Source organism: Cinclus cinclus, chromosome 28 (genome assembly GCF_963662255.1).
Source record: "Cinclus cinclus chromosome 28, bCinCin1.1, whole genome shotgun sequence".
NCBI lineage: Eukaryota > Metazoa > Chordata > Aves > Passeriformes > Cinclidae > Cinclus > Cinclus cinclus.
The window spans coordinates 6,128,575-6,140,000 of record NC_085073.1 but is presented as its reverse complement, the minus strand read 5'-3'; the positions used below and the strand labels follow the sequence as shown (position 1 = coordinate 6,140,000).

The following is an 11,426-nucleotide window of genomic DNA, read 5'->3' as shown; positions in this document are numbered from 1 at the left end:
CCCCCCAAGCACACACGCACACACTACCCCGGGCCTCCCCCTCAGCGAGCCCCGGGCGGCCGCGCTACGCGAGCGGCGGGATCCGCCGCGCGCACCAGGCCGCGCGCCCCCCCTTTACCCCCCCCCCCCCCCTTCGCCGCCGCCGCCGCCACACACAAAAACGAACCCTCCCGCCGCCTCCGCGCTCGGGCCGGCTCGACGGGCGGACCCGGAGCTAACGGGCGGGAGAAGGGAAAGGAGCGGGGCCCCGTCCGAGTTGTTCCGGCCGGGTCCGAGCGTCCGTCCGGCCGCGGCCGCCGCGCGCCAGGCCCGTGAGCGGTGACGCGGAGCGCGCGCGGGGGACGCGCCGACGGCAGCGCGCGCGCGCGCGGGAGGGGACGGCGGGCGGGGGAAGGGGGAGGCGGAAGGGAGTGGGGGGGGGGGTGACGCACACGCAGCACGTACGGCCGGTAGGGGGCGCGCCGCCCGCCCCGTGACCATCATGGGGGAGAGGCGGGGCTAGGCTCTGAGTGACGGGAGGAGGCGGCCAATGGGGTGTGGAGGTGAGCGGAGGGGGGAGGGTGTTCGCCGCGCGCGGCCGCTGCACGCGTGGGGGAAGGGGCGGGGTTTGGGGCTGAGTGATGGGTGTGGCGGCCAATGAACCGTCGAGGTACGGGGGGGAGAGCGGGGTGGTGGGGGTGTCCGGAGCCGCCTCCGGGTGGGGGGGGGGGCGCCTCCCTCACGCACAGGGAGGGGTGGGATTTGTCCTGAGTGACAGCTGTAGCAGCCAATGAGGGCGAGGGGTGCGCGCCCCACCCATCAGCGCCCAATAGGCTGGGCTTAGCTCTGAGTGACAGCCAATGGGTTATTGAGATGAAGTGATGGGCGGGACTGGCTTTGAGTGACGGCTGTAGCAGCCAATGGGACATCGGGATGAGGGGCGGGGGCGCTGAGGTGGTGGAGAGGTCACGGAGATGGATGTGGTGGCTCTGGAGCGTTGGGAGGGGCTGAGGTGGGGGACGGGTCACTCTGAGGGGACAGGTCACTCTGAGGTGGGGGACGGGTCACTGAGGTAGTGGGACAGGTCACTCTGAGGGGACAGGTCACTCTGAAGGGGATGTGGTGACTCTGGACCCTCGTGAGGGGATGGGGGAGCTGTGGTAGGTGACCCTGTGGTGACAATGGGGTCACTTCATCCCCTGTGCCCACCACGAGCTGCCAGCTCTGGCTGTTCCTGTTGGAGCTGCCAGGAGGGACACAGGGGGAATTAAGGATCAGAATTAAGGAATTCCAGTAACACCTGCTCCAGGTGTAATTGCTGTTACACCTGTAATACCCCCCAGCCCTGAGGGAAAGCTGAGCTGCTCTGGGGATTCTCTGAGGTTGTGCAGAGAAGGGAGCACCACATTTCCACCTTTAAATAAACAAAAAAACTTTGGATTTATCCTCATTCCATGTGATCAGCACACAGTCAATCCCTGTGGATATTCAGTCCTTCTTCCCTACCAGGTTAAGATGCAAATACGTATCTTGTCTTATAAATAACTTGTTTTTGAATTCTTGCTCTTGGTGTAGGGTAAAGCCCGACCTGAAACAACGTGTACCAGACTGCAGCTGATGGCTGAAGAGATGGAGACTGGAAAACATCCTTGTCCTGGGGATATTGTACAGCAAAAGGAGAGGAAAAAACAAGTTCAGAGAACACAGGAGTCACCACTTCTGCAGAGAGACTGAATTAATCTTATTTTTAAGCTTTTGAGTAGAATAAACTGTTCAGAACGAAGCGCAACGGGGAGAAAGCACGAAACAACATTCGAGGATGAAAGTGGAACTGGAGGGGAAAAACAGAAAGTACAAAGCCAGGTGGCTGCTTGCTGCGAACACTTTTATTTATTCATAAACACAACACACCCCAAACATTTGGCTGCTTGACAGAATCCTCAAAAGTCTTGGAAAGGGATCAGAGTTGTGCTGCTGTGCCGGGTTCCTCTCCCTGCCACAGCTCGGGGAATAACGCTGCCTTTAAGGACAAGTGTGGAAATGTCCCTCCCGTGCCAGCAGGAGGTGGCTTTGTCCCCTCAGGGTGGCCTTGGGGACACTTTGGTGCTGCTGTCTGAGGTGCTGAAGCTGCAGATTCCCCTCACCACGGCCTGGGCCTGGCCAGAAGGAACTGGAAAACCAAACTGGCTGTTAACTGGTTGAAACTGGAGGCTGAAATTCTCTTTATTCACAGAGCAGAGGAACTGGAAAACCAAACTGGCTGTTAACTGGTTGAAACTGGAGGCTGAAATTCTCTTTATTCACAGAGCAGAGGAACGTGAATTTTCTGATAATTTTGCCTCGTTTCACCGCTGGAAACTCTGGGGGCCACTTGGAAGCTTTTGAGGATAAAATGGATCCACAGCCAGGCTGCAGAGCTCCCAGGCTGTATTTTCTTGGTGTTTTGTTCAAGTTTTCTCCCTCCAAGCCAGGCTGCTGCACAGGGAAGGTGCCGTGACTCACTGGGCTTGACTGCTGAGCAGCCAATATGGAATTTAAAGAGGCAAAAACTGGCACAATTCCCTGAAAACAATGCTGAGTTTCCCATTTCCCTACAGATCAAAAAAGCTGGAATTCACAAGCCAGAACCACAAGAAGAGAAGATTTGATGTTTCAAAAGATATTTGCTGCTTCCAGGAGGTGAAAACGTGCAGGGTGATGATCCCGAGGTGACAAAGCCAGAGCTGCTGGAAGTGCTGGGAGAATTCCCAGCCCTGGGAATAAGGGGAGGCTTTTCCTTGAACCTGATTTGAATTCCAAAAACCCAGCAGCTCTGGGATTTGCTGGCATCAAATCCTCCTCCACTCTCAGGGGAAGGCAGGGGTTGGATTGGATTGGTCTCCAGGAATTCCCAGCCATGGAGATAAGGCTGGAATGGCTCCTGTGACAGCCAATAGAGCCCAGCCTGGCCAAAAACCGGAGGGGAGGGGGGAAAAATGGGATATTTTTATCCTGGGATGAAATAATTTGGGTTAGGGGGAAGTGAGGGTGGAGCAGGGAGCAGGTGGGGAGGGAGGAGCTCAAGGGAAGCTCCCACCCACAGCAATAAATACACCCATTAAACAAATTAATCACTTTATTCCCCCCCCACCCCGCTGCATTCCCATATTTTTATTTAATGCTCGGGGAGTGGTTAAAAATGAGAATTCCAGGGTGGTTTTAAATCCCTTAAATCCCATCCACTGCCCATGGCAGGGACGCCTCCCCTATCCCAGGTTGTTCCAACCCCATCCAAGCTGTCCCTGGACACTCCAGGGCTGGGGAATCCACACCCAGTCTGTTCCAGTGCCTTTTAGAACCCAGCATTTCATCCCAATTCTTCATTTTCTTCCTTTTCCGCCTCTCTCTCTTACTTGCCTTTTTCTTCCCTTCAAAAAAATCCCAAATAAAAATCCCTTAAAACTTGATTTATTGCACCACACCTGAATACCAATAAACGAACTAACACACACACCAAAAAAAAAATCTGTTTTTTTTTTTTAAATTAAAAAATTCCCTATGCTGACAAAATTCCAATAAAATAATTTTTATTATTATTTTTTTTTTTAAGGGCTAAATGCAGAGGGGGGGGAAAAAGAAAAATTAGGAACGAGTTTTTCCATTGCAGCTGGACCATTTCTTCTGAATTACCACGAGAGGGACACAGAAGGAAACGAAAGGAGCTGGGGAAGAAAGAATCCAAGGAACAGCTCGAGGTGGGATCATGGCAACACATTTCCCTTTTGTTTGGGAATTTCTGCCTTCATCCCATAAAAAATCCTAAAAACTCCTCACAGCTAATGGGATGAGAATTGTGAATTGTTAAAATGTTGGGGTTTGGTTTTTATTTTTTATTTTTTACTTTTTTTTTAATCGGAATTTCCTCATTTCCCCTCAGTTTTTTTTTTTTTTTTTTTTTTTTTTTTTTTTTTTTGTTTTGTTTTGTTTTGTTTTGTTTTGTTTTCCGCTTTAGGACCAGGAGGGCTTGGGATGGTTGGGATTTTTTTTTTTTATTATTTTTTTTTATTTTTTCCCATCCCCAGCTCCTAGAGCAACAAATCCCACAGGATTTTGTGGGTTTGGGGAGGTATTTTGGTTTAATCCCAGGGAATTTTTATTTATTGAGGTTGGGGGGGGGGGTATTTTTGTTTATTCCCAGGGAATTTTTTACTAATTAACAGCTGATGATGAAAATGCCAGGAAGTCCCAGATCCCATTAAATACCTGCATGGAACAAATGCCCCATAAAACCTCCTGAAGTAAATATTGAATATTTCCTGGGCTCTTGTGGAATTAAAAATCCCAGTCCTGAAATACCCTGGGTTGGAATGAATTCAGAGTGGAATTTTAGGGATCTGCAGTGGATTCATCCTTAATGTCACTTCCAGCCCTGAAAAATGGGCAGAAAAATGCTGGGAAAAAAAAGATAAATAGGAGGAAAAAAAAATAATTTTTGGTTTTTTTTTTTAAAGTAACTTTATAGGCTGCAGTCTCACATTTTTGTGACAGCATTTTAACATCACAGTGCTGGGACACAGATTTGGTCATTTTTATATATTGATATATTTCTATATTGATACATATTTATATATAAATACATGAATATATGAATATATTTGTGCATCTGTGGAACAATTCATATTTTATATTTGTCTTTACTGTTGCATTTCTGTGTTTTTACTGTTTTATTTTCTATTTTTATACTATTGTATTTTCCTATTTATTTCTATGCTTTCATATTTTCCTGTTTGTTTTTATATTTTTACCAAGCCCTTTTAATGCCCAGGATGTTTTCACAAACTAAAACCATCTCCAAAACGTGTTAGTAAATAAATGTAAGAATTTCTGTAAGGTGCCAGAAATTCTAGTTCAACAGGAAATTCAAATCCAGCTTTAATTTCTGTGGAGAAAAATCACACAAAAGGGTTTTAAAAACGATTATTTTATTTTTTTTTTTTTGCTTTTATCCTTCAGCAAATTATGATAAATCTGATTAATTCTGATTTACCTGCAGATTTAATTGGGGATAAATATTCCCAGAACAAATCACAGGGATGTAACTCCAGGAAGGAAAAGGAGAAGATGATTTTGGCCAAAATCCAGGGATTTGGAATGAAGAAAATTCATAGAAATTAAGGATGGTGAGTGACATTAAAAGGTAAAAGATAATAAAAGATAACAGCAGGAGATGAAAAGCAGGAAATGAAACTTGGTGCTCTAAACCAGCTCCAAATGGGCATTAAAAATCAATAAAAAACAAAAATATTCCAATAAATTGGAATTTAATATTCAAATAAGAATTAAAAATACTGAGTTTCAGTAGGAAACTTGAAAATCAAGGAATTGATGTAGGAAAAAAAAAAACCTTTTTATGGACAGAACTTGGGGCTTTTGTTGGTTTTTAACTGCAGGATTGCCATGTGAAGTTAAAATTCACTGGGGAAAAAAAAAAAAAAGAGTTCCTAAAATCCAAGGAAAAAAAAATGCTGGAATTCCTGAATTTCTTCAAGGTCTTTGGGAGGATCTGTTTCCTCTTAGAGCTGCTAAAGCTCTAAAAAAAAGAGTTAAAAATCCTTTTAAAAAATTGTTAAAATGGTTAAAAATCCTCAATTTCCAAAGGAGCATTGACAACTCCTGGAATAAAATAAAAATACAAAAAAGAGTTAAAAATTCTTGTTAAAATGGTTAAAAATCCTCAATTTCCAAAGGGGCATTGACAACTCCTGGAATAAAATAAAAATACAAAAAAGAGTTAAAAATTCTTGTTAAAATGGTTAAAAATCCTCAATTTCCAAAGGGGCATTGACAACTCTTGGAATAAAATAAAATTTAAAAAAAAGAGTTAAAAATCCTTATAAAAATTGGTTAAAAATCCTCAATTTCCAAAGGGGCATTGACAACTCCTGGAATAAAATAAAAATTTTAAAAAGAGTTAAAAATCCTTTTAAAAATTGTTAAAATTAGTTAAAAATCCTCAATTTCCAAAGGGGCATTGACAACTCCTGGAATAAAATAAAAATTTTAAAAAGAGTTAAAAATCCTTTTAAAAATTGTTAAAATTAGTTAAAAATCCTCAATTTCCAAAGGAGCATTGACAACTCTTGGAATAAAATAAAATTTAAAAAAAAAGAGTTAAAAATCCTTATAAAAATTGGTTAAAAATTCTCAATTTCCAAAGGGGCATTGACAACTCCTGGAATAAAATAAAAATTTTAAAAAGAGTTAAAAATCCTTTTAAAAATTGTTAAAATTAGTTAAAAATCCTCAATTTCCAAAGAGGCATTGACAACTCTTGGAATAAAATAAAATTTAAAAAAAAAGAGTTAAAAATCCTTATAAAAATTGGTTAAAAATTCTCAATTTCCAAAGGGGCATTGACAACTCCTGGAATAAAATAAAAATTTTAAAAAGAGTTAAAAATCCTTTTAAAAATTGTTAAAATTAGTTAAAAATCCTCAATTTCCAAAGAGGCATTGACAACTCTTGGAATAAAATAAAATTTAAAAAAAAAGAGTTAAAAATCCTTATAAAAATTGGTTAAAAATCCTCAATTTCCAAAGGGGCATTGACAACTCTCAGAATAATAATAAAAAAAATAAATAAATAAAATATATTTATAAAATAAAAAGGATTTCACCAAAGCAGATGTTGTTGGAGCTGAGCTTAAAATCAAAATTTGGATTTCTTGCTGGGCTCTGAAGTGTCCCTGTTTGTTGGGATTTCTGGCAGCTTTCCTGGGCAGATGGAGGTGATTGTGGAGTAATGGAAAATGCAGAAATCCAGAAATGCAGCTCCCCACAGGGCTGGGATGTGTGTGTGTGTGTGGAGCTGCTGATCCTCCACTAAAACAGGGAAAAATTGGGAATTTTCCCGTTATCCCATGGAAATTTTGGGAGTGTGTGGAGTTCCAGCAGTTTTTTTTTTGTTTTTTTGTTTTTTTTTTTGTGTGTGGTCAGAGCTGGTTTGGTTGGTGCTGATGCAGGTTTGTAATTTTGGGGCAGGGTTAAATCTGAGGTTGGGTTTTTTCAAAAGAAAAAAAAAAATCAATTAAAAATCAGGGATTTTGGAGTCCCACCTTGTTTTGTTTTGTTTTGTTTTGTTTTCTGTGCTTTTGGTGTCAAGGAATGACATATTTACATTTTCTGCATTAAAAAAAAAAAAGAAATCCTCCTTTCCTGCTGTGGGAGAAATCTTAATTTGCCTCTTCATGATGAAGTAATGTAAGGAATCAATAATTGGGGTTTGGCTGAGGGTCCCAACACGTTTGATTTCCACGAGGGCACCAAAATCCCTCACCCAAAAAAAAAAAAAAAACCAAAAAAAACCTGAAACAGGAAAATTCCATTCTCAGGCCTCCATCCCTGCAGAATTTTCCTTTTCCATCCCCTTTTGATGTTGAATTTCCCAGCCTGGCCTTATCTTTTCCTTGCAAAAACTCCCCAAGTTTGGAAAACAAAGGGTGCAAATCCATTTATGCTTCCACAGCTGTAGGAAAAACCGATGCTATTTCATCCAAATGAAGTTTATTTCTTCATTTTTGCTTGAATAAAAATAAAACCTAGAATGGAGGGAGCCCAAAAGTGCTGCAGTCGTTTTGCCATCATGGAAGGCCTTCCAAGGAGCTGTGTCTGTGGTGCCTGGGGGATGGTTTTAGGAAAGGGGAGGAATGTTTTTCCTTGCAGAATTCTGTGGATTTTAGGAGGAATCCAGCCAGGGCTGCCCTCGGGCTGTCAATGGTCCCAGTGTAGTTTTGCGAGGCCTTCCCAGAAATCAGGAGCTGCTTGGAAATGACCCCAGGAATGTCATCAAACCACCTGGGACAAGATCAAGGGGGCTGTGGGCTCCCACATTTCCCCACATTGCCATTCCGTGATGGCACCAGCCCCTAAAACAGAGGGATCCTTAAACTCTGCCTGCCCCCCTACGTGCAGGGAGGGGATGTCAGGTGCTGGCCCCACGTTCAGGGCTCTCCCAAGGATCAGCAGCTTTCCCTTTTTCCCTTTTTCCCTTTTTCCCTTTTTCCCTTTTTCCCTTTTTCCCTTTTTCCCTTTTTCCCTTTTTCCCTTTTTCCCTTTTTTCTTTTTTCCCCTTTCTTCCCCTTTCTTCCCCTTTCTTCCCTTTCTTCCCTTTCTTCCCTTTTCTTCCCTTTTCTTCCCTTTTCTTCCCTTTTCTTCCCTTTTCTTCCCTTTTCTTCCCTTTTCTTCCCTTTTCTTCCCTTTTCTTCCCTTTTCTTCCCTTTTCTTCCCTTTTCTTCCCTTTTCTTCCTCTTTCTTCCCCTTTCTTCCTCTTTCTTCCCCTTTCTTCCTCTTTCTTCCCCTTTCTTCCTCTTTCTTCCCTTTCTTCCTCTTTCTTCCCTTTCTTCTTCTTCCCTTTCTTCTTCTTCCCTTTCTTCTTCTTCCCTTTCTTCTTCTTCCCTTTCTTCTTCTTCCCTTTCTTCTTCCTTTCCCCCCCTTCCCCCCCCATTTTTTTCCCTTTTCCCCTTTTTTTCCCCCTTTTTCCCCCTTCCCATGTGGTTCCACCCCCTCAGGATGGAGGGGGGAGATCCTCCCAGTCCCAACTGGTGCTGCTGGCTCCTGGTTGAGGATGGTGATGGAAACACCTCTGGAGCTCCCTGCAGAGCCACCAGAGCCTCTTGGATTCTGTGTGGGGAGGCACAGTTCCCACTGGGACAGGCACCCAGCTGGAAGAACCGTGGAAATTCAGAGATAAGAGATTTTTTTTTGTTCCCTCCAGGGCCACCACCAGAGTCAGGATTCACATTCCACAGGTGCTCTGATGGAAGTGGAGCCTGCTGGAGTTCCTGGATTTTGAACGAGGCCTGTGGCAGCACAGCAAACCCATGGAGGAGTCTGGAAACTCTGGACTGGGGCTGTTTGTACTAAAAACACCACACTGGTCTTGATTTATGAACAAACAGGAGTTTGCAAATGGCTTTGGGAGACTGGTCCAGAAATCCATGAGCCTGATGTCATGTGGAGAGGGCCCAGAACACAGAATTATTTTTATGGAGCTGTTAGCAAGTGTTATTAAAAAAATTGAAATGTCCAATTGGAATTTTTTTTTTTTTTTTTGGCTATAGGACTAGGGCAGAGCAAAAAGTCCTGGAATGGATGTGGACAAGACATTCCAATTTTAGGCCACTCTTCCTGGCTGCAGATGAGAGCAGGGCTTTGCTGGAAGAGGGGATTGCAAAAGGGGATGTGAGGGAGGTCTGGAGAGCAATAATTTTAAGCAGCACTTCAGCCATGATGTCATTTCAGCTGAAAAATAATGTTCAAGTTTGGGCAAGAAGAACCCAGGGCCAGCAGCCAGGGTGGGGAGGAACTGCAGCAAAATGGAAAGTCCAAAGCATGGAAGGTCATGCTGGAAAACTAAATTAGAATAACCCTGAGGAAAGGTGGATAAAAAAACACTTGGAATTTTCTGGGAGCGTCAGGATTCCAAGGAAATGGAGGGGAGGAAGATGTAAAAACCCTGGGCAGGTTTTCACTTTTCTGTCTGGAAGTCAGAAGCCAAATTTTGGGGGGAGCTGGAGCAGAGGAACAGCCTGAAGGGTTGTTGGGATCCCAGAGTGATCCCGAGCTCTTCTCTTTGGGATTTGACCCAAATCCAGCCAAAATCTGCTTCCAAAAGGCTGAAACAACCAAGGGATGTTGTTCCAGTGGATACGGACATCAAAAACATCATCTGAAAATTGCTTTGTGGGGTTTCTCCCTCGTGGGCTGAAATGGAGGATCACCCTCAGGCCAAGCTATGGGATTTAAAAATGTAAAATTCCGTGAAGTTTTAAGTGGACTCCCACTAATTCAGCCAGAAAAAGCTGAGGCTTGGTCAGCCTTGGCTAAAACCTCGCACGTTTTGTCCTTTTTTTGTTCCCTGTCCCACCACAAGCCTCACCTAGGGAAAAAATCCCAACAAAGCAAGCAGAGGAAGGGGCACCTGCAGCTGGAAATGACACAAAGCTCCTGTTTTCGGGGCAGATTTAGGACTTGGATCTCCTCAGGAACAACTTCTCTTCCCGCTGTGCTGGGAGCCAGGAGTGAGCTCAGGCTGTGAGCTCAGGTTTTGCTGAGTCTACAGGGCTGAGCTTGTTCATTCCTCTTTTCCAGAAGTTCCCCTCTCCGAGCCATGCCTGGAGATTTGATTTCCTTGGGAAATCTCGGCCCTCTCAGCAGCTTTTGCTGCTTTTTGTGTGCCGGACGCTCAACTCTGCCAGCAGAAAAGTTGATTTTGTCATTCCCATTTCTCCACCTGAGGCGTGGGGTTCCTGGAATTGTGGGAGCTTTTCCTGGAAGAAGTGGCGGAGGCAGGAATGGCTTGTGCAGAAAGCACTCCGAGGCTGAAAAATGTCCTGGAATTCAGGGGGAGCTCTTGGAATTCTCTCTCCTGGTGGGTATTTCTCCAGCTGTTGATGTCACACCCAACGTGCTCTGGCTCGAGGAGAAGTTCAGGGAAGAACCTGACCCCGTGCTGGCCAAAAGGAATTGGAATTTTATGGAGAGAACACTGCAAAAATGCAGAGGATTGATCTGGTTTCCACCTGGAATTCAAATTAAGGCGATTTGGGACCATCACAATCAGGCCCAAGCTGTGCCCCTGCATTTTTTGGGTGGGAAGAGCAGTTCAGATGAAGCAAGGACTGACTGTGGATCTCTCCACGGGCCCATGATCCTGAAAATGATTCTGGAGAAAGAGCAGGTTTGCCCTTGGGGCTGTTTTTCAGCTCTGGGTGGGGTCGGGACAAGGCACTGCCAGCATTCTCCAGAGCAGCTTCATTCCTGGGAGATCTCTGGGGCCGAGGTTTTCTGGAAAACTCCAGAGGTTTGGATCAGTCTCCATCCTCCTCCTTTCTGGAGAGCTTCCCACCCCTTGTGAGGCTGCACACGCCGTTTTTCCATTCCTCTGGAAGTGACAAAAAACCCCCAAACAAGCCCAGAGCCTGGATGATGCTGAATTTTCCTCTGAGCTCATCGAGGATGTCCAAAGCAGCACCATTTGCAAATGGGGCCAAGAATCTGTAATGTCTCAAATCTGAGCAAAATAAAATGTGTGTGAGAGGAGAGATGGGTGATAAGGGGAGCTGAGGGAGTGGGAGCCAGGAAAAAAAGATGGATTTGGGAGTCAGTGGTTGTCCCAAAGCCATGAGGGGGTGAAATGAGCATTTCCACTAATGGAGGTGTTCGTTTGAACCTCTTTAATGAATTATTTTGAGTGTTAATTACCTTCAGGAAGGAGCTGCAGCTCCACACTGAGAAGATTCTCCTGCATGGAAGCGTTACCCTAACTTCTCCAGGTTTTTATTTCTGGAAATTCCTCTCTTTCTTATTTGGAAATTCATCTTTTTATTGGAGGAAATCTTCTCTTTGGAGAGAGATAAAGTTCTCGTGCTCCTGCCCCTGTCCTTCCCCACACCCAGAGCATCCCTGTGG

At 44.6% G+C, this 11,426-nt stretch overlaps 1 long non-coding RNA gene across 1 annotated transcript; it reads left to right on the top strand.

Annotated features, from left to right (window-relative positions):
• Positions 1-460: 460 nt before the first annotated feature.
• Positions 461-9,335, top strand: LOC134054317 (uncharacterized). Its single transcript, XR_009934026.1, has 5 exons — positions 461-542; positions 1,555-2,687; positions 3,626-3,713; positions 5,012-5,138; positions 8,731-9,335. It is a non-coding gene; the product is annotated as an uncharacterized LOC134054317 (long non-coding RNA).
• The last annotated feature ends 2,091 nt before the right edge of the window (positions 9,336-11,426 follow it).